The sequence below is a fragment of the Melozone crissalis genome, unplaced genomic scaffold, assembly GCF_028551555.1.
Source record: "Melozone crissalis strain CALT ecotype California unplaced genomic scaffold, PUWL_Pcris_2 ptg000042l_1, whole genome shotgun sequence".
NCBI lineage: Eukaryota > Metazoa > Chordata > Aves > Passeriformes > Passerellidae > Melozone > Melozone crissalis.
The window spans coordinates 11,680,706-11,703,039 of record NW_026535820.1 but is presented as its reverse complement, the minus strand read 5'-3'; positions in this window follow the sequence as shown (position 1 = coordinate 11,703,039).

Here is a 22,334-nt window from a genome sequence, read left to right as displayed (position 1 = left end):
AGCATCACATTACTTCAGTGAACAGTGAACACAACCTAGCCAAAAAAGCTTCTTTTCCTCCTTTTCCTACCACTCAAACCAAAGAAAACTAGAATAAGTAATGGGAATGTAAATAAATTAGAGAAGCCTCTCAAAAGAAAACTCAGAGCATGAGATTTTTCTGAGTGAACTAACTCAGCATGTTGCCTACCTAAATCAGCAGAACACCTGCCTCCATTTGGGATCCAGGACTAAATTTTGTTTTGAGTCTGTGTGAAAGTCAGGTTAATTGCTCTTCTCAAGTGCAACAGGAGAAAGCTCCTGCCATTAATTACTGATAATTCCTCTGACCTCTGGGATGTGAAGGGAGAGAGATTTGGGCTTGAATTCCTTCCTAAGACAATCAAACCCTTATTTGTTAAAATCATCACCATAGAGCATTTTGGCATAGATTACTCATTCTCATCTTGCAACAGTTGTTTGTTTTCTTCGTTAGGGGATAATCTTCAATTATTGCTTCAACAAGCAGATGTGTCTTATTAGTTTTCTTTTTCATGTCACTGCTATAGTCAGTGAATGACAGCATCTCTTACTATAACCAAAGAAATACTGTGTTATGAAAAATAAAAATACCTCAGCAGGGAAAAAAAAAAGTCTTAAATTGTAGTATGTTATCTCTGTCTCTGGACCTGGTTTAGGTTGTTTCACATAAATTGATGTCTTGAAAGTCCCCAGCCTCCTACAGGCCAGGTGTTTATTGTTAGGTCAAATTTGACAGCCTGCTCTTTGCTGACGTTTCAGTAGAACCAAGACTAGTTCTATAATGACCTCTCAATTCCATCTTTAAGATAAGTGAAGAGGAAAAGCAGTTATTGCATGGATATCATTGAAGATTATCCAGAAGATAAAAAGAATTATGATTCATTAAAGCCATAGTGCAGCAAAAACTGCTAGCACCCTTTCCCATTGGAAACATAGGTTTCATTCTTAAACATCTGAAAAAATAGTAAATCTTTATAAGCAGATGTGATAAGGAAAGAAAGTAGATTGACAGGAAGCTAGTGATGGATATATAATGAAGATTGATAGAAAGCTAGTAAGAATGTGCAGGAAGTACTGCATGTATGTATATCTCAGAAGAGATGAAGATGATATATTGCATGATTTTTACAGATTTTTTTTAATTAAAAATAAAATCTAGAGCTTGAAGTAGTAACATTCATGTCCTTCACCAATACTATAGCTCTATGTTCTTTGTATGATAATGTTTTTATTCCTTGAAAGAATGGTAAATTATTTTGAAGAAATTTTTTGGGCAGGATTGTTGCTGTTAATTGTTTACTCGGTACACTAAATCTCAAACCCTGAATTTACACTTCACGTAGCCAAGTTTTTAAATGTGAAAAATAGTCAAAAACCTCCAATATAAAAAAGGTAATAAGAAATTAAATTTATTTTAAAATTCAGATTTTTTAGTGTCCCTTTCTCTTTCTTAAGTTTTCAGATAATTTCAGATATGATTTTATTACAACTTTTGAACTATGTCGCCAAGCTCTTTAATAAAGGGATGCATATGATTATTTAAATTTTCAAAAACCAAGTAACCTTTTATTTTTCGTTAAAATAGGTCCTGTACTCTTTGAATCATCAAGTTACATGGAACCTATATATTCTAAGAAATAAGGAGAACCTGAAACACTGAGCTATTTAGCCAGATTTCAGGATTCAGGGCTCTTTTTTATGTTTAATTAGAAATACTTCCACTCTAAAAACTATTTGCCATTAATTAAGATTTTTGTCTTAAGGATTGTCTACATAATAAACTTTGAGGCTCTTGGGCTCTCTGAACTCAAGTGGGCAAACCACGAAAATGGAGATTAAATAAAAATGGTGATGTGGCACTGCTTATCAATTGAGAAGGATTCCAAACCTATGGTAACACAGAAAGACAGACTTTGAACAGAATAGCTAGCAAGCACTTTTCTCTGTTTTGATTTGCTGTATCACCCAAGGTCCTTTTAACAAAACTGAAACGCTAAACCAGCTGGGCTAATCTGTTATGTTCAGTTGTATGCTTTTAAACCAGGGCACATTTGGAACTGAAATTGGCTTAAAACCCAGGACTCCATTCTGGCTTTCTTTGAATGAAAGGTCAGACTACAGGGTAGCAGGCCAGTTTCCTGTCTTTTCCCTTTATTCTGGTTGCTTGAGGGTAGCTTGTAGATTGTGCTAGAAAATATCTTGTCTAATCAAAATGCTTAGAGCAATTTTTTTCACACTGCTTGAAGGGAAAATGAACAACTATTGCTATTCTAACTCCCTTGTAGAAAACCATCAATTAAATAATGTTTTCTGGGAACTTCAACAAGTTTTATTCTTTTCACAGCCCAGCTACAGCTTGCGCTGACTTAATAAGATAAGTATATATGTATATACACACATAAGTATTTGATAATTTGTTAATAAGGAAATATGAATAACTCCTGCCGGAAAATATGGAAAATCCCTGCCAGGAAGAATCAAACCAGAAATTGCAAGTGGGGTAACTGGGAGTCAAAAGGGGAGTCCCTGAATGCCATACACTCTTATACCTACATGTGGCAGCATCAGAACACCATTTAAGTATCAGGAAAGTAAAGTATACGCATAAGCAAAAGTAAGAACTTAATGGGTACATGGTTCATTTGTCTACTTTGCAATGTCAACATCAAGAGTGAACATTCTGCCATGGATCATCTGTTCATAATTCCTGCAGATGGCTTCCCTGCCTTTACAGAGCATTTGAAAAAGCTCTGTTAAGAACAACACCAATAGTACATCATCTGGGAGTGCAGCTGTTATCCAGAGAGAAGTCAGATAGTAAGATGAAGGGAGAGGAGGAATAAATCAAAACCAGCCTGCTTGTGGCACTTATCACATCATGCTCATTTTCCTTTGCTGGAAATTTTAGCATTTATAGGAATGGAGAAGATTATCTGAAGTACAAAGTGTCCTTATGGATTTTACCACAAGGACATGCATTCTGGAGTATTTGAACACTTTTTTTCAGTCAAGTCATTTAATATAGTCCACTTTGGAGCTGACAGTGCAATGTTTACTGGATCAAAAGAAAACTCTTAAGTTTAGCATGTGGACGCACTTATAAAGTCACATTAGGTAAACAATGCCTATGACTAACTGCTTTAATGCAAAGAAATTATCATTCTTTCAGTTTCTCAATCTCACTGCCTAAAAGAAAGCAAACTGTTTCCTGTATCTGTACCTAAACTGTGAAATGGTCTGAAGGTTCACTTGCACACAGACTCAGGTGGGCTGGTTGAAAAGCTTCTTTTAGAAAGTTCAGAGGTAGTTATCAGCAACAAGACTATTGACAAACCTTTGATAGACTTGTCTTTAAAATGATTTAGTGTAAATGACCAGGATGAATTTTTCACAGAACTTTCTTTAGCCCTGTTTTCTAGGTTCATTCTGTCACAGAGCAACTTCTGAGCTGTATTCAACTGGTTGTGGAAAAGAAAGATCCCGAGTTAGTCACACTTTTGACTACCCAGAACAGTCTGGAATAGCAGTAGGTGTATCCACACACAAACTGGATGCCAAGCCCTATGAAACCACAGATAAAGTGCTTCCTGTAGCAGCTACTTTTCAAACTGCTATTTATGATATCCATAACATTTATAGAATTATCTAGTTTGGAAGAGACCTCCTGCTCCAAAGAAATCAAGTTAAAGAAGGTAACCCTCTTGTACAAGGGATATGAATTCTTTGACTCCTCTGAGCAGCTTGATGCTGTGTTTGACCAAATTTATGGTAATATTTTTTCTTTTTTCTTATATCTACTTGAAATTTCCTATGTGGCAACTTTAATCACTTGACTTGTCATTATGCTTGGCCCCTCTGATGGCAGCCTTCTCTTCTCCAGGCTCAACAACCCCAACTCTCTCCACCTGTTTTCATACAAAAGGTGGTCCGTATCTTTGATGAAATCTTGTGGCCCTTCTCTGGACTCAGTCCAGCAGATCCACATCCTTCTTATGTTCAGAGACGCAGAGCTGGATGCAGTATTCCAGGTAGGGTCTCACAGGAGCAGAGCAGAAGGGGAGAATCACCTCCCTTGACCTGATGGTCACACTTCTTCTGATATAGCACAGAATATGGTTGGCTTGGCTTACATAAAGATCAGCTCCATGATCTTGGCAGGCATAGAGGTAAGACTGAGTGACAATTCCCTGTGTCTTCTTTTTTTTTTTCCTCCTTAAACAACCAGTGGGAACTGCTGTGACTTCTCAAAGATGATGGAGAGAGGCTTAGCCATTTCATCAGCAGGTTCCCTTAGGTCCCATGGACTTCTGCATCTCTCAACGTTCTCACCTCACCTTAAATGTTCTCAGACCTGATCTTCTCCTGCAGTGGGCACTTCTGCATTCTCCCAGTTCCTGCCAATGCCTTCTGTGACTAGAGTGGTGTATCTGAAGCACTTGGTGCTGAGAAATAGAAATAGAATAGAGAAATAGAATAGAGAATAGAATAGAGAATAGAATAGAGAATAGAAAAAGTAATTGCGTACCTCAGCCTTCTCCATATCCTGAGTAACCAGGTGTCCTATTTCTCACTGAAAAGGGCTGACATTTTCCCTAGTTTTCCTTTTATCACCACCATATCTATAGAAGCTATTCTTGTTTCTTCCTCATGTTATGTACCCTTTCACAGAGAAATTTAAATTTGGTTTCTGATGAAGCCATCTTATTTTGTGGAGTAGCTGGAATTCCTTTGTGCTACTCTTGCGCAGCAGGTGCCCTCCTGTTGATTCTGTGATCCCTCTCCAGACTCTGGCCATCTCCTGCTGTCACTGGCATCAAACTGCCAGGATTGGGATGGACTGACTTCCCCTTCTATGATAACTTTAGTTTAAAGTCTCTTCAGAACTTGGCAAGCCTATAATCAAAGATGCTCTTCCTCTTTTCTGGCAGACTACTCAGTGAAAGCCTCACTTGCTTTATCTCCACAGCATGTTAAGTAATACTTAATCAAATAATAGAGTCATTATTTCTTCAGTATATTTCTTAGAATACTTTGGCTGCAAGTGGAAGAGTCCAGGTTATATAACGAATTTTATTTTCCTTCCCTTGATGTCATAACGTGAGTCAGATAAAGTCTTCAAGAGTGTAACTAATGAATCTATTTCTTTCATGAGCAGCTGCAAGTTTGACATTTTGACTTCATTTTCCCAAACTGCTATTATCTGCCATTTACTGTGGAGAGTAAGTACAGTTTAAATGGTTGAAATATATGATCAGCTAACTAAGAAAGAGCATATTGCTGCAAAGAGCTAAATATTAGTAAAATGTTGACTAATTGCATAGTGTTGTGACTACTTTTTATTCCAGTCCAGCAGTGATGGAAAAGACACATTGTTTGGAAGCATGTATTTAGAAATTGTCAGGTATGTCCAAGTCCAATGTCATTGGATAAAAATGTGCATTAAATATACAAAAAAATATGTAAATTTAAATAGATTCTGTTTTCTCTAAAAGGTTTGAGGAAATCATCTCACTTAATGAAACAGGAGAAAAGGTAGAAGAGGGAAAAGATGAAAATTAATTACATGAAATTTATTACATTGTAGGTATTCTAACCTGTGAATTCAATGAACATACTACATGCATGATGTATACTACATATTGTAGTAGTGGTGCTGCACTGTGTGTGAAATCTACGGTGCTTATTATAGGGTAATCATGCCAATACTTTTTCCTTTTTGTTTCCAAAATGCAAATTGCTATAAGCCAGATGAAGGGAACACATATATCAAATAATTTTTCTGTCTTTTTATAAATACCTATTTGGAAAAGTACTGTAAACAAGCATTATAAGGAAGTAAATTGCCTTCATTTTATTGGAGTTTTGTGTATTTTCAGGAAAAGCAGCACTGTGCACTATCTTAACAGAAATAAAGCTTCACAGATGTCTGACACCATCACTGGCTTCTCTGTGATGACAGAAACAATCAGCTTGCCTTCAAGTCCTGGCTAAGAGCCTAGGTTAGAAAAGGGAAGCTTCATTTTATTTGGTGCCCCTAGATAAGAAATATGAGCTTCAAGATACACCTTGGAGCCACAACAAACTTGAACTCTAATGGATTATTGTGGAAAGAGAGATCTAAAATCATTGAAGCATTCCAATGCTGCCAACAGCAATGTCGAGCTTGGGCCGGCTGCTGTCTGGTATCTCTGATGATCAGAGTTGTGGTGCGAAAGTGTGAGCCAAGGAGGTGATGATTCCCCCTAATATTTGGATGAAAAAACACTTTATGCTTTATTGACTGAAAGCAGCTGTCCCCTTTTTATCTGTAAGCAGATTCATATTAGATAGCCTACTGCTTTTTTCAACAGGTGAAGTGGGAGGTACCTAACAGCCAAAATTTTTAAATACGGATACTTGTGTAGTTAAATTCTAGCTGTTTATTTCTGCTGGATAGTATTTTGTTTAATATGACAGAAATCAAAGGAAGGACAAACCTTTCAGTTCACAACATTACAACCAGTCCAAATCTTTTGCAATGGAAGGCAGCAAAGTATATAAGGAGAAATGTGGGTTTTTTACAGTTCTATATTATACAAGCAGGAAAAGCAATGTAGAAGGAAACAGAGCAATCAGGCAGAACAAGCACCCTGGTATTTTGAAAGATTTAAAAATCAGTAGAATTACAATTTACAAAACTAAGATTTTGCTTTTTCAAAGAAATTTGTCATTCTTAGCCATAGGTATTTGAACAATTTAATAAATGCTCTGATCAAGGGATAGATTTGTGTCTTCTCTTCTTGTCTACGTCAAGGGTCTGGTTTTGGAGGAGTTATCTGTCTGGTAAACTGGACCTTCAATTATTTACTGTTGGAGCTATGGAAAGTAATTTTAATCCAGTTTATTAACTGAGGGTTAACAGAACTGTGATGGTAATAACAGTTTCTTTAGTGATTGTTGCTCCCACTGTTATTAAGGCAGGAGGTGGGCACCTGTGGAATCACACTGAAAAAAGGATAGAACTGCTCACAGTTTTTACTAAAGAATCTATATGATTCTGCCCTTACTGCGTGTCACCTGCTTGAATGTTTGCACACAGATGCATTTCAGCTTTCATTTTCACTCTTAGAAGAACAGATTTTTTTCCTCATTTTATCCATGTGTGATCCTTCTAAAATGACTCCTTCACTAGGTTGTAGTGGAATACATCTACTTCAGCTCTTCCCAGTTCTTTTAATTGATTGAGTGCTGTCAGTGTTATTAATACCATAAAAAAAACTCTTTGTCATTTAGAAGTGTTGACCATTTAGTTAAATTTAACAGCAATAGGAGTTATCCCATTCATGTTCATTATAACACCTTCCATTATAACTCTCTTTATCATTACTGATGACCAACTTAGGTTAATCAACCTTAAATATTCTATATAGTATTTCTTGTTAAGCATGATGTTTTTATTGAGATTTATGGAGAGATGAAAAAGAAAGGCAACGTGATAAAATGTTGGAATTGTCTGCCTGGGGAGGTGGTGGAATCACCATCCCTAGAAGTGTTTAAAAAAAAGACTGAATGTGGCACTCAGTGTCATGTTCTATTTGAGGTGTTATGGCATGGATTGGGCTTAATGATATTGGAGTTCTCTTCCAACTTTATGATTCTCTGATTCTATGATTCTTCAATGCAGGATTCTTGTAAGAAAGTATTGTGATTATGTTGTTGGGTTGGTTCATGATCTATATTCAAGAGAAAATTAGCTATGTTTTTAAAATTTTTGCATTGTTCTGTTAAAGAAATATTTTTTTCAATGGACTGTGTGTCTCTTCTGCATTTAATTTACTAGGAATCATCTGGATCACCTCCCTTGAGATTGGTTGATAAACTGGCACCAGACTGCATATATAGAATTGTTTGTGGAAAGAAGTGAGGACTACTGCAAGTAGCACACTGATGTGGTCAAAATGTATGAATAAGGATTAAAAAAAAAATTATCTTTATCTTGTGATGCAAGCATGCATAGCAGTAACAAACTTCAAACTAAAGAGAAGACATAAAATAGGAACAAGATTGCAGTGTAAATACAGAAAGAATAGCGATTACCATGGGAACATAGGTGTGATTAATAGTCAAACACATGATATGGGAAAGACAAGGTGAACAAGGGCACAGTAGCCACACCATTTTCCCTGAAGAGTTGGTTGACAGCTCCTATGGAATGAAGACAAAAGAAGATCTGAAGTCTGCATCATAAGTTTTTTGACATTCTGAACCCATTTAAATATTTTGCATTTGCCCCACAAAGAGATTCAGTGGCTGCTAAGAAAAATGTTTAAGTCTCCTACAGTTCAGGTAGAGAGCTAAAATTCAACTTCATGAGGACGCTATAAGTAACTGTTAATACACTTGAAATTTCTGTTATTAGCTGTTGTACCTTTGCTAGAGGAAAATAAGGAAGAATTATCTGCTTTCTCATATGACAGGTGATATTTTGGAAATATTTTGCTTAGATATTTAGTATGTTGCAATTTTTTCTTCAACTTTAAAACATTAATCTAAGGAAACTTAAAGCCTACTTATTGAATTTGTTGTGGTTTTGGAGTTTTTTTTTGTTTAGGGAATAGAATGCACATATTCTTAGGAAACTATCATCATTAATTACACTACTCAGAGAAAATTTATGTCATGCTAGAAGAAAAAGCCCTTAGTTTATGTAATTTAAGAAGTAAAATGCTTTTGCTGATATATGTTATTTTTGCTGATATATGTTATTTTCATTGGATAATTACTAGGAACTCCACTGTCAGGAAAGCGCTTTTGCGGATAGTGGCTTGACCTAGATGGGGATTTCTGCAGTGGTACATGCATTTCTTGAGTAGACTGGGGATGAAAAACTCCTCTTTCAGTTTTAAAATAATTAGATTCCTTCTACATATCTTCTATCAACTATTTGTGTCTTAACTGCATATACTATTTTACCTTTATGTGTATTATATGTTTTAATTGACAACAGTTTTAACTCTAAAGAGCTTTTTCAGAAGAAAATAAAAATGTTGTTCAAAATACTAATTATGAAATTTTCCATAATGGAATATTTCAAGCTGGTAGTCTACCTGTGTATGCACATAGACATGTATGCATATATTTATATACACACACATACATGGAGATATATGTATATAAATATATATCTCTGTGTGTATATACAATAAAAAGTGTGGGGGTTTTTTGTCTTGTCTGCTGTCTTGGTTCATGAGAGTAAATGATGTCTTAATCTGTTTTTAGACATAGATTTTCTGGGTGGGTAGTATCCACCTGAAAGCACACTTGCTCCCTTGTGTCTTAATTGAACTAGTTTCATTGTAAAAATGCATCAGATGAGACCTCATTTAAATTCTACACATTTTTAGCCTCTTTTATTAATTCCTGATGTGAGATAAAAACAAACGTTTAACTACTATGAATTTCCTTTGGCATGCCAATATTCAGTGTTCAGGTTATTTCAAAGTCCTTGGCCGTCCCTGGAATGTTTGATAATTTTCTTCTTTCCTTACACACTTGTATCTAAATATGTCTCTTAAAAATATTGTAATTATCTTTTGATCTTTTCTTATACCAAAGTTTGCTTTTAAAAAAAACCCTCTTTTCCTACTCTCTTGTATTACTTCAGTCCTTCTGGAATGCAATCCCTGATTTTCAGAAGAAGAGACTGTGTCACACATACATAAAATGCCACCATGCAGAGCTCCCCTTTCCCTGTGGCTGTCAAGTCTCAGGTCAAATGGTCATCTGACATTTGTGTGCTGTTGTTGAACCTCATTATTGCTGCACGTCTGCTCAGTAAGACAAAGGCACCGCCTGGCTGTGAACAGTTTAATGTGTTAAACAGGGTTCAGAGGGCTGCAAAGTGTGCTGCACAAAATGGAATGTATAAACTGGTACTTAGCTGTAGTACAGAAGTGTGCAATAAAATTCATAACTGTGAATTTTACTCAGTTTCAGAAAATGCGATGTGAGTTCAGGGACAAAGTCATGTCTGACTACTTAGATAATACGAACTCACTGAAACAGTTATGTGGAAAAACTCTTTTGAGATTTCTTTTAAATTAATATTATAAGTATAGTAGAAAAAAGTAAGTTAATATTCTTTCTGTGTATTTTAATCTCTTTTATCTTCTTTCCTGACCATTAAGTTATAGTAGGTTTTTTCCTATAAATGTGGAAAAAAATTTCATCTGAATTCATCCTACGATTTCAAAGTGAAAATGTGTTTGAGAAGACAATTACATATTCCTTCCTTAGTCAAGAGCTAAAATTTATATTTGAACTCTATCAGACTGGAGAAATACACTAGCTGGAATTCTAGATACTTGCAGTCCATCATACAAGTACACTAGGGGCTGAGTAGCATAATTTAGTTTTTCTATATGCATATTCTAAGCATTATGTACTAATGGATATGAAGATAATTTGAATTCTCTGTTATATTGTTCTTCCATATATTTTGTATTTGTTTTCACTGTTAATTTTTTCTGTTAGCATCTGCCTTTAAATGATCTTCATGAATATCTGTTCGCTGTTGGAAGGATGATTTTCTTTTCTTTTTTTAAAATTTTATTTATTTATGCATCTGTTTATGTCAGTGATAGAATAAAGTCTATAAATAATGTGTTTGTGGTAATGCCTTTTAAAGAACTCCGCACAGTGTCTTTTGTAAAAAATCTTTTCCTGCAGCAGGACACTGGAGATATCTGAAGGAGTACTGAGGGAGACAGAATCAGTCTCTAAGACTGATCAGACAGTGGAACAGGTTACTCAGAGGAGTGGTGAGGTCTTCACCCTTGAGGACATTAAAAATCTGACTGGGAATCCTGGAGCTGTGGGTGCTGCCACTGCTTTGAGCAGTGGATTGCAGTGGGCAGTCTCCAGAGGTGCTGTCTAACTTCAAATATTCTGTGACTGCAACTGTGGTGAGCCAAGAAAATGGCAGTTTTGTCATGCGCACACTGCAGAGAGCTCTGTTTTCATGCTGAGGAAAATGCTAGTATGCTCCCACCCTGTAACCAGAAAGGAGGAGAATGGCCCAGGATGGACAGGAGAAGGGAGCTGGAGGAGCAGTGGCTGTGCTTCTGGAATGCCAAAGTAACAACTAAATGTTCAAATCTCAGCTGCCTCTTTTCCACAGGTCTCTGCGGTTAAAATATTTTTAAAAGATGACCTTATGGATCAGCAAGAGATGAACTTTATTATGACCCTCACTTCCCTAATCTACTTAGCCTTTTTCCTCTGGGAGCACTGAAAGGATAGCACACTATGTGCTATATTTCTCTCTCTGAAAAATTCCCTTTACTTAGAGAGAAGATGAAATATTTCTGCTTTTCTTTCATCTTCTAACACCAGTATCCCTTTCTGCTTCTTTCATCCCTCAAAGTGTCTCTCTTCCTCCTAGAGTGCTTGAAAGAAAACACCTACCTCATTCAGTTATTATCTAATCTAGGGGCCCTTCCCTACTTCCAACAACCCCCCCCCCCCTTTCTTTTTCCACTTACCTCATTAGTGAACTCAGTCTGTATAGGCTTTCCTATCCACTGTGAATGCTGCTGTTATCATTCTTGCCTAGTGGAGGGGGAAACAACAAAAAAAAACCCAAGGATGCTATTCCTGCACTGGGAAGTACTCCAAATTATGGATTTCCTTTGCAAAACTCTTGGAACTCTATTCCACCTCCTTACCTCCCACACTGGGCACACTGAAAATCATTGTAAAATAAAAATTTTTAGAAGAAATAATCTCAGCCTAGACACAATGATAAAAACATGCTTTACTTACGTAATTAAACTATGTCATATGTTCAAACTGTCTCTGTCACTGTCTTGCTACTGTAGCAGTTATTATTGATACTTTCCAAAAAACCTTGTGCTCATTTTTCTGTAACTTTTTTTTGTCTGCGACTCACTTTCTCCTAGTCTTTCTGATGAAAGCAATATTCTTAGCATTGCCTTAAATAGCAGTATGTGATTTTAGATTATTCTTACTGTAGGTGGTGTCATGCATTTTAAAAAACACACTATTTTTTAAATGAAAATCCAAATTCTACCAGCACAGAGCAGTACAGATATTTGGGTTAGAATTTGTACAGGCACATCACTTGAAGAAAACCCACCCTGGTGTAGTTTCAGAGGCAAACTGCAGAATCCTGTACTGAATCTCAAATAGGGTGTAAATGTATGAGTGGTACCCAATAGCCAGTGCTGCTTCTTGCACCCAAAATATACTTCTCCAAATCTGCTCAGTAGAACTTATTCCTGGAGGTTTGTCACCAACTCTGGAGCTTAGAAGCTGTCTCCTAAGTGTGCTGGTTTCTAGGACCAGGCAGCTAGGTTACACCAAGGTACTGAGCAGTTCAGATGTATATTTTTGTCTCAAATGTTCTTGGTCTCTTCTCCCAGGCAGCTAGCAATAGCACAAGGGCAAACAGCTTCAAGTTGTGCCAGATGAGGTCCAGGATGGATATTAGAAAAACTATTTTCCCTGAAAGCATGGTTAAACATCAGAAAAGGCTGTCCAAGGAAGTGGTGGAGTCACTGTCCCTGGATGTGTTCAAGAAATGAGTGATATGTTTTCAGTGTCATGGTGGAATTATGTCAACAGTTGGAGTTAATAGTTTTGGAGGTCTTTTCCAACCTTAATTATTCTATGATTCATTTGAAACTTGAGAGAAAGTGAGCAAACTTGGCGCTACAGTTTTTTGGAGCGGTTGCCCAGGAAGGAGGCATAGTTTTTGAATTGAAACAAGTTAGATTGGAATACATAAATTGTGCATCAAGACAATGGACTTTCAAGGGTAACAGGAAGTGGACTCAAGTTCTGCTTTCCACACTATTTCTGGGGATGTTCTTTTCTATTTTCCACTGGCAAAACCACAATTATTCCAGTTCTCTGTGGTTCTCAATTTTTCACTCAGTGTCATCCATTACAGTCAGTCTTTGTAAATCTGAACTGTTATTCACACTTAAGTTTCTTCTAGGTTGTGGGAAACAGAATATTACTGTTTTTTTCTAGTAATACTTTAATGTATATGTTGATTTAAATAATCTTACCATATCTATATTTTTTCCATTTCTTTTTTCTTTTTCCACTACCCACCAAGTCTCAGTATCAAGCCTATTCTCTACTGATAGCTTTGAACAGTAGCTTTATCTGGGCAGTGGGGAATCTAGCTCTTCTTGCCTAATTGCAGTTTAATTTTGAAAATAAAATTTTCAGTTTGTCCTGCTTTCTTACACATGCTATCTTCTTGGGGGATAAATAAATTCCATTCTCTCTAGGGCTTATATAGTTGACTGGGCAGTAAATAATACTTTATCACTTTCCAACCTAAACATTTTCTCTGTAAGTCTTTGTTCCACCAGAAAGAGGAGGAGACATATTTAAAATTAATGAAAAGCATTAGGAAGATACTTTCTTGAAGTGCAGGAAAATAAGGGGAGGAAAAAAAGAGACAGCTGTGTCTTAGGAAATGGAGCTTTCAGGTTCTAATAGAATAAAAAGTATTGAAGCCTAGTCCAGTTAATAAACCAATTAGGTTTCTAACAATTTCGTTTTCAATTTTGAAAGTGTTGTGAGTTTTAATGTTTCTGAATCTCTTTAATTAATTAAAAAATAGGATTATTAATTGAGAAGAGGTTGATCCCTTACTGGTGCAAAAAGAAAAATGTCTTTGTTTTTCTCAGAATTTCAAAATTTTCTAGATTTAGTTTAATAAAATCACACCTTTTCAATATTGTTTATTGAGCAGCCACAAGAGCATGTGAATTCTTAACAGTGAAAGGATGGCTCTGTGTTCAAAGATAATCTACATAGCTTTTACAAAACAGGAAAATCACAATAAACTTCTTCATGCAAGTTGCCAAAACAATCTCATCAGGAAGAATTTGTATTGACATGGAAGGAATGAAGAGGGAAATTACAGAAATGAAGATGCACATCTAAATATATTGCAGTTTAAAACATTTCAATTTGCATGCAAATTGGATATTGAATAGAAAAATTATAAGAAAATTAACGTGTAAGTCCTTTTATAAATTAAGAGAATGTACAAAAAGCTGAAACACATTTTGCATGTGTCTCTGCTACTCTTTTGGCATATATAGTATGATTTTTTACTACCACTCGTCAATTAATAAAAGGTAAAAGAGTTTAGATTTAATTCCAATAAGACATATAATGCAGTACATCACAATATTATTGCAGGGCAGTTATTAACATTAATCATTATGCATATATTCTCCTTGATTTATTAAGCAGAAAGATGAAAGGAAAAAAAATTAATTTGAGGAACAAGGTCAAATTAAAAAAAATAAAATCTGCTTTTGGAAAAAAAAATTCAGCTGCATAAATATTAATCACATTTAGTTTTAAACGTGTCTGCAAATTACAGTCGATAAATTACATTGCCACTGGAAATTACATAATGAGAGCTGTTATGCAAGGGAATGCCTGTGTTACTGTATTAAAAATGATACTGCACTCTGCCTGCTTTTATCTGTCTATCATTAAAATTTATGTCTATTGGCCCAGCCACTCATAACAAACTCTCTTATTTTTGGATTAAATACTAATTTGTTATAGCAAAATGAGTGCTCCTATGCAGTCTTTTAAGACTATTGGAAATTTTTATTTACAAGTGCTGAAAAATAATTGAACATAAAAATTATTAATCCCCTCCAAAGAAAGAAAATATTTTCAACATTTCTTCACAAAGTCGCTTTTTTTGATTATACATACGGTGGTCTTATTGATATCTAGAAGAAGAATGCATGTGAGAAGGACAAAACACTTCAAGTTGATTGGCAAGATTTCATTATGGGATTTCATTATGAGAGGTTTAGGTTCATTTGTAGTTAGCAAACTACCCAAAATATAAATTAATTTACTGTGGATTAATATTTGCAGGAACAATATGGCTTTTTTAACATGATCATCATGCTTTATATGAATGTCCAAACATCTAATTCTCCTTTAGGTCTTCTGTCTTTTGTCTTGTGGCTTTGACTAACTTTGGGCTACTCTTTAGTTGTCCGTGTTACAACTGTAATTGTGAGGTTAAGTGAAGGGAAGAAACAATTAGAAAAACCCCATAACATTAATGATGACAAAAACCATTTCCAAATATGCAGTCAATGCTGATGTGGCAATAAAACACAGCAGAATTTCAAACAGAGCTGGTTTTGCTGTTGGTTTTGCTGTTGGATGTTTGAGGGTTACCAAACGGCATCGGGCAGTTTGTTTAGTGCAGCGTGTGTGGGTGGGCTCTTGCCCAGTAACCTCCATAGAAGTGCCTGGGTCTCATTGTGCACCCTCCTGGTAACTTTGATCTGTGAACTAGAAGGAGAATACTCTTGTAAAATGCTAGGAAAGGCAAGACCCAAAGGCAAAGGAGAGAAAACCCTGAGGTTTCCAGTAGTAAATGTGAATTATAGAACTGTCAAGCGAGAGTCAAAGAAAAAATGGGCAAGGAGATCTGAAAAATAAATTCAACTGAAAACTAAGTGTGACATTATTACTTTCTTCTTTACATAAAACCAGAAAAAAGTGTGGTTTTCTTTTTATAAACATGCCTGGCTACATGCTATGAAGTTCTCATGAGAAGCTTGCACTTTGAAAAGGAACTCTGGCACAAATGATCTATTTTTCTCTATAGCTGACAAAACTAGCTGTAACAATACTGGAATACAAACAAATAACACCTAAAAATATGTAATGAGAAAGAAGAAATTGTCAACCAGAACTATGGATTGAGTATTACTTCAGAGACTTGAAGGGTTATCTAATATTTAGGCGTATGGAAATACATACTTTTACATTCCATTAGCTACTTTCAAATACTCTAGGCACTCACCAGTTCTTAAATGTTGATGAGACTTTTTAATGTTAGTCCTTATATTGATAGTTTTTATTTGTGTTTAATTTTAAAGCACTGACTACTTAGTAATTCTTGTAACATGTTATTGTCAAAATTTATCATGTTCATGGAGCAAATACATAAATTCGTTGTCATAAGGATTCTTGTCTTAACTTGGACTTATTTTTTTTGTTATTAAAGGAGACTTTCCTGCTTAAAATTGTAACAGTACAAAATAAATGGATTGGTTCAGTGTCATGGTAAGATAATGAATGCATTTTATCTTTCTGTAGCATGCTAGCAATAAAGAATGTAACACAGCATGATGTTTGATATTTTCTAGCTATTTGTGTGGGTGGTATTGTTTTAAAACCAACTTAACACCTTTCAACAAAATATGTAGTAAATGCTCTTAACTCTTCTAGCTTGAAGTGTATTTGAAGTGTGTCTAATAGGAAGATTTTATGAGAATCTCATTGGACCTTAAAGTCCACTTCTTAGAACTAATAACAATAAGGGAAAACAGTAGAACTAAAGCCAATATTCAGCAGAACTAGTTCAGGGTTTTCTCCATCCAGATCCAAACATTTCTTAAGTTATTGCCTCTCAGATAATTCTGTCTTGGAAACATATATAACAATATACTGCAAGCAATGGAAATTAAACATACAAGTGGTCAAGCTTTCCTCCTGTTATGTCAGATATTTTATATCTTGCTTTGTAAAAAAACAACCAAACTTTTTTTTTCAACAAGAATTTTGTTTTGTAATTTTTATGTATTTATCAAAATGAAACAAAAAGTTACCAAGGGTAGAATAGATTGTGAGCCTTTTAGGGAACATTCTTTATTGGTACTTTTATGCTTGACTGTGCAACTAGAAAATCAAAATGCTTTCTAAACAGAATAAGACTACAATAATAGCTTTAAATACTTCCATTAGTACCTAGATATTCTAAAACTTTTTTCTTCTCTAAAAGATAAACAAAAGTAAGCAGCAAAATAAAACAACAAGCATTTCTGCAGAGGTCAATATATCATAACTATCTATGTATAAATAGAAAACATGGTTAACGTATGAAAGGATCATCAGCAACTCTTAACCAAAAAAAAAAAAAAAAAAAAAAGTTCTGTAGGGGAAACTGACAGGAAGAAATTCAGAATTCTGCTCTGGAACCTCTTACTGCGAGTTCATCCATAGCAAGGTAGTGCAGGAGTCATGGTTTCACCCCAACCACCAACTAAGGGCCACATGGCTACTTTACTCATTGCTGCCTGGTGCAGTGGAGGAGTGAAATGAAAGATTAAAACGCGAGAAAACTTGTGAGTTGACATAAAGTTTAATAGGGAAAGCACCCACCACTTCCCATTGATAGGCACATTTTTAGCCATTTCAGGATTTAAAATTTTGAAGATGATATTTTTGGATGACAACTGGCCAGAAGAACCAATTCTTAGGTGTAATTTTGATTAAAGATTCCATTTATATTGCAGGAATCAAAAGTTATTTATAATTTTATAAGGAGGCTTCAATTCTGGTATGTGTGACGAGGTGCATATTTACCTTCAAAATTATGCAATTCTTGTTGATTCTCACCTAATTGATATGATTTTCTTCTGGATCCTGCCTAGCAAGAGACATCAACTCAGCATTTTGGGAGGAGGTTTAGCTCTGCATGAAATAAATATTGTCATAAAATTTTATTATCATAAAAAAATGGTTAAATTATCGATGGGGATAGCATGGATCCCAACTACTATGATAACTTTATTATCATAAAAAAATGGTTAAATTATCGATGGGGATAGCATGGATCCCAACTACTTGATCCCAGCTACGTGAGCCAGGGCTCATGATTACTGAGGAGAAATGAATGGCCCATGGTGAAAAAGGCACTTCAGGTTCTACTGCCTACACCTACAATGTCTGGTGTTGGTGCTCTAAAGCAGGAGCCCTTATCCAACATATCCACCTAGGAGAAGACACATGATGTCTCTTGCAGTTAGTATAGTGGCAGATTACATTGCAGGAGCTGTGTATTGTACCTCAGAGTAGCAAAGAGTCAACAATTTTTGCCTCTGTGTGTTTCTTCTCATAGCATTATCTTTATACTATTTTTTCCTAGTAAAGTGTGTGAAAAGGAATGTCAAAATTCTGGGCACCGCAGTCATGGGGACTAGGGAGCCCTACCTAGCTCTGCGCCGTGGAGGTCTCCACTTCTAAGGGAAAGGATAATTAATTTGCAGGAGTCCTGCCAGGATTTTGAAGGAAGAAGGGAGTCATTACTGTACAACAATGATATTTCAAAGGCAGTAGGGTCTTATATGCATGAGTTTGTCTGTTAAGTGGACATCACCAAAATGAATTGACGCATCAACCTGACTCAAAATTTCATTCCAAAGCAGTACAATACTCTTAAATTTTAAGAAATACAAGTCAGTGAACATAAATACCATTTCAACACTGTTTATAAAAATAAAAAATTCTGGGTTTATGCATTACTTGGAGATGATTACACATTATCTTTGTCAGATCTGTTGTATGTTATAATTATGAAGATAGAGATTCAAACAACATTTGACTTCTGTAAAGCTATTTCCAGGAGACAATCACAAAATCTTATTTCCCTTCTCTCGGTGACTGTCTGCTTTTGGTCTTAGTCTCAACTACCTCCACATTCTGTCTGCCCTTAGTTTGAGGCTCTGTAAATCCTTTATTCCTTCTCTCTTTCAGTGTCACTTCTCCTACAGAAAGCAGGATCTGAGGATCTGTGCCTTTCTTGTGCTTCATCTCTCCTCTATACCTCACATCAGACTGTTCCAGATGAATGTCGCATCTGTCTCACATTCATCATGCTTCCAAGAAAGAGTTTATCCACTTCTAAAGAAAACTAAAACTCCTTTGCCTCCTCCACCCCTTTTTACAACTTTCAGGATTCAGTTAAATAAATGAAAAAAAAGAGAAAGATTTCCATGAAAATATTATTGAACTCTTCATGCTAAAATAACAGTGGGGCCTCCCTTCCTTCTCTTGTTAGGTCTTCTCTTTTGAGTGATTAACATTCCAATGAAATATGTTCAAAAGCAGTGCAGAAACCCTTTTAAGCATTCTACAGTTACTTTTGACCTATGTCTGAATCCTTGGCAGCAGTCAAGTGTTTGAGTCAGTCAGATGTATGAAAGAAATGGTTTTTTTCCTGTGCAGGAAGACATTTGAAGTTTCAAGCAAAAATATGCAGCTTGGCACTTCCAGTAGTGCTATGGCATTAATGAGAAAAATATATTTCTGTGTCAATTTTTTGTATAGTATCAAGGTGTATTTTTTTTCCTTTTCTGATTGATATTTCATTTATGGCTGCTCTAGCTGCCATGATTTCATGGTTGTGTCATCATGTTGGGATATAAATATCTAGTCCTGTACAGAAGATTAGGTCATGTGCCAGTGTTACAATATCTCAACTACTTCATGAAGGAAGACTGTGTTACTTCCTAAGACAAGGACCCTCCTAAGAGGTTCATCTTTTACAATTTTTTGTTATTCTTAGCATATGTTCCACACAGTTATTCAGATGTCTATGAAAAGGGAGGCTCATTTCCCCATAATTTTTATAACCATTTATAACATTAATATCTAAAAAATGGAGCTTTATGACTCTTATCTTCAGTTATCTTTTCCTCTGTGACATAGCTGAAAACACATTCCATTATCTCTAGATCTCCTCCCTTATCTTTTTGTCTAATAACAAGAAACAACTCCATATACATGAGAAGAGTCTTATCTTTCCCAAATAAGAATATTATAGAAGGAGGCTTCTTTAATCAGGTACTAGTAGTTTTTCCACGGGAAATTTTGCTTCATTATGTAGCCTGACTTTATAATTTTTCCCAATATTCTCAGTACTTTTCTTTTTTTTACAGAATTTATTCTGTTGTGTCCTATTACCTGTCACTATATCATGGAATTAAATGCAACCACATTCTTCTCAGTAACTTTTTTATCACTTTATTTTTGCCTCTGTTTATTTTGGGGACTCCCAAGTAATTCAGTAGCTGATTCTGCAACTTGAATTTCATAAGAAGGCTGCTCTTACTTCACTATGAGTTATGCTGTACAATGCAGAATTGGTTGTAAAATACATTGGCATTCCATCTACAAAATAAGATGAACGTTTTGTAATGGGAAGTAATGCTCAGAGAGACCTAGAATGCACCTTAATGTCTAGCAACAGAAACACATTTACTGCTGATAGGGTTGCAAAAGGCAATAGTAAGGCAAAATTTCTGTTTAAACGGAAAAATTCAACCAGTGCTTGTGTCACAATCAATCTGATTCAAGTTCCTTTACAGTATTTATTTATTTATTTATTCTTCCTTTGAAAGTAATTCAGATTTCATCTGTAAATAATAATGACTTGTGAGGCCTTATTTTATGAAGAGTATTTGAAGGCTGCTAATCCAGTTCCCAGGAATAAACTGAACTACCAACAGAGGGAGCATTGCACTGGAGCCATTCAGATTACTCAGTATTTTGAGAACAAGTAACTGAGATAATGTCCCAAAGGAAATACAGAAAGAAACTACTGACAAAATAGATACATTTTTAGCTCCTGTTTGCTTGGTTCCCAAAAGTTAGTTCAAGAGCCAATTAAAGTTTCTGATTAAAATGAAGCTCACTAACAATTTAAGGAAAATACAGAGGAAAGAACACTGGATTGAGAAACAGAAGATTCCTCCACCAGTAAGGCTTGCTTATTTGGGACGACAGCTAAAAAAGACAGCCTTAGAAAGGGTAGAAAGAAGGATGAATGGAGATATTCACTAACACAGAATCATAGAATGATTTGTGTTGGAAGGGACCTTAAAGATCATCGGTTTCCAGCTCCCTGCCATGGGCAGGGCATCTTTCAATAGACCAGGTTGCTTAGAGCTGAATCTAATCTGGTTTTAAACACTTCCAGGGATGGGGCATACATAAGTTCTCTTTTAGCAATTTTAACAATTTCTATTAATCTAGGGTGCTATTTTCTCCCCTTTATATTACAGTGGATTTACAAGCTACATTTATTTTCTGGCATATTTTATAGTTCTAAATAATATTACCATATTCTAATAGAATTTGGAACTTATCCTCTTCTGTTCTCTTCAGTAGTAAATAAAAAGAAAACAAAAATAAGGCATAAAGGCCATCATTTTATGTCAAGACCATCTGCTACATCATTTTGAATTTACTCCCTCTTACTGTCATTTCATTCAAAGAGTGTAGCAGATGGTGTGGAACCATCACATAAAGTACCTTAGTCTTCTTTTGTTTACAGGTATTCTAAAAAATCTGTCTATAGATCACTGTTAACTAGATACTCTGTAGGAAACCAATAAAGGTAGGTGACTATAATTAACAATTAATGACTCACGTCCTGATGTCTTCACTTATTTTAAATTATAGAGCATTAACCAGTGGGAAATCCTCCCTGAAGCATTTCCAGAGCAAAGAATGACTAAAAAGACCATTAAAGTTTCAGAATTTGCTCTAATAAACTATTATTACATTCACTTTCTGCTTTTGCTGTGTGAAATCATCTCTTTTAGAAACAAAAAACATTATTAAGTTTAGTTTCATGTAAGTCTACATGTCTCCAGTTACCTTTGTGTAAAAGGATCTGCAAATAAATGCAGTGGCAGGAGCAGCCACTAGAGAAAGGAACTATAAAAGACAATGTGGAATATTGACTGCAAATTCTCCTTGGGACTTTGTCCTCTAATATTTTAATGAGAAAGTTATTCTGAAGTTGTGCGTGCTACATAGCCCTTGGCACTTAACTTAAACGCCCCAGTCAGAAAACCATAATCAATTAAGAGGGAGCGAAAGAAAACAAATTATTCACAATGAGATTCAGAGTTGCAAAATTAGTCCCTGGTCTTAGCCATTTTTTTCAGGCAGAGCTCATCTTAGCACAGAGTGATCTTCAGAAGACAAACCAGGCAGTGTCCGTGGCTGTAGGTGGGTGTCAAGAATGCCTCAGAAGGATTTCTGTTAACACAGAGTGGGAGATAACATCAAATGGCATTTGTGTTTAGGTAAATCTACATCAGCTCAAATTTTGACTCAAGATTTTTTTATGGCTTGTGCAGAATAATTGTGTGAGCACAATAAGCAGGGTAGGTCTTGCAGGGATTATGGTTTTAGTACTGCTGAATTGCAAACAAATACGAAAGCAGGAAACGGTAGCTGAAATAAGTGATGAAAATAACCTCTAAACCAAGAGGAAATTTAATTTCACTGTTTAGTCTGTTTTACTTAATTGTGGTTAGTAACAACAGCTGGGATACCATTAAAATAAGTGTGATATAGTTACATTTTTTTCCTAATTAAAATATTTTAATGACTTTTTTACTAAGAATTTTTTATGAATTTTTTACTTTGATTATACTCTAGTATGG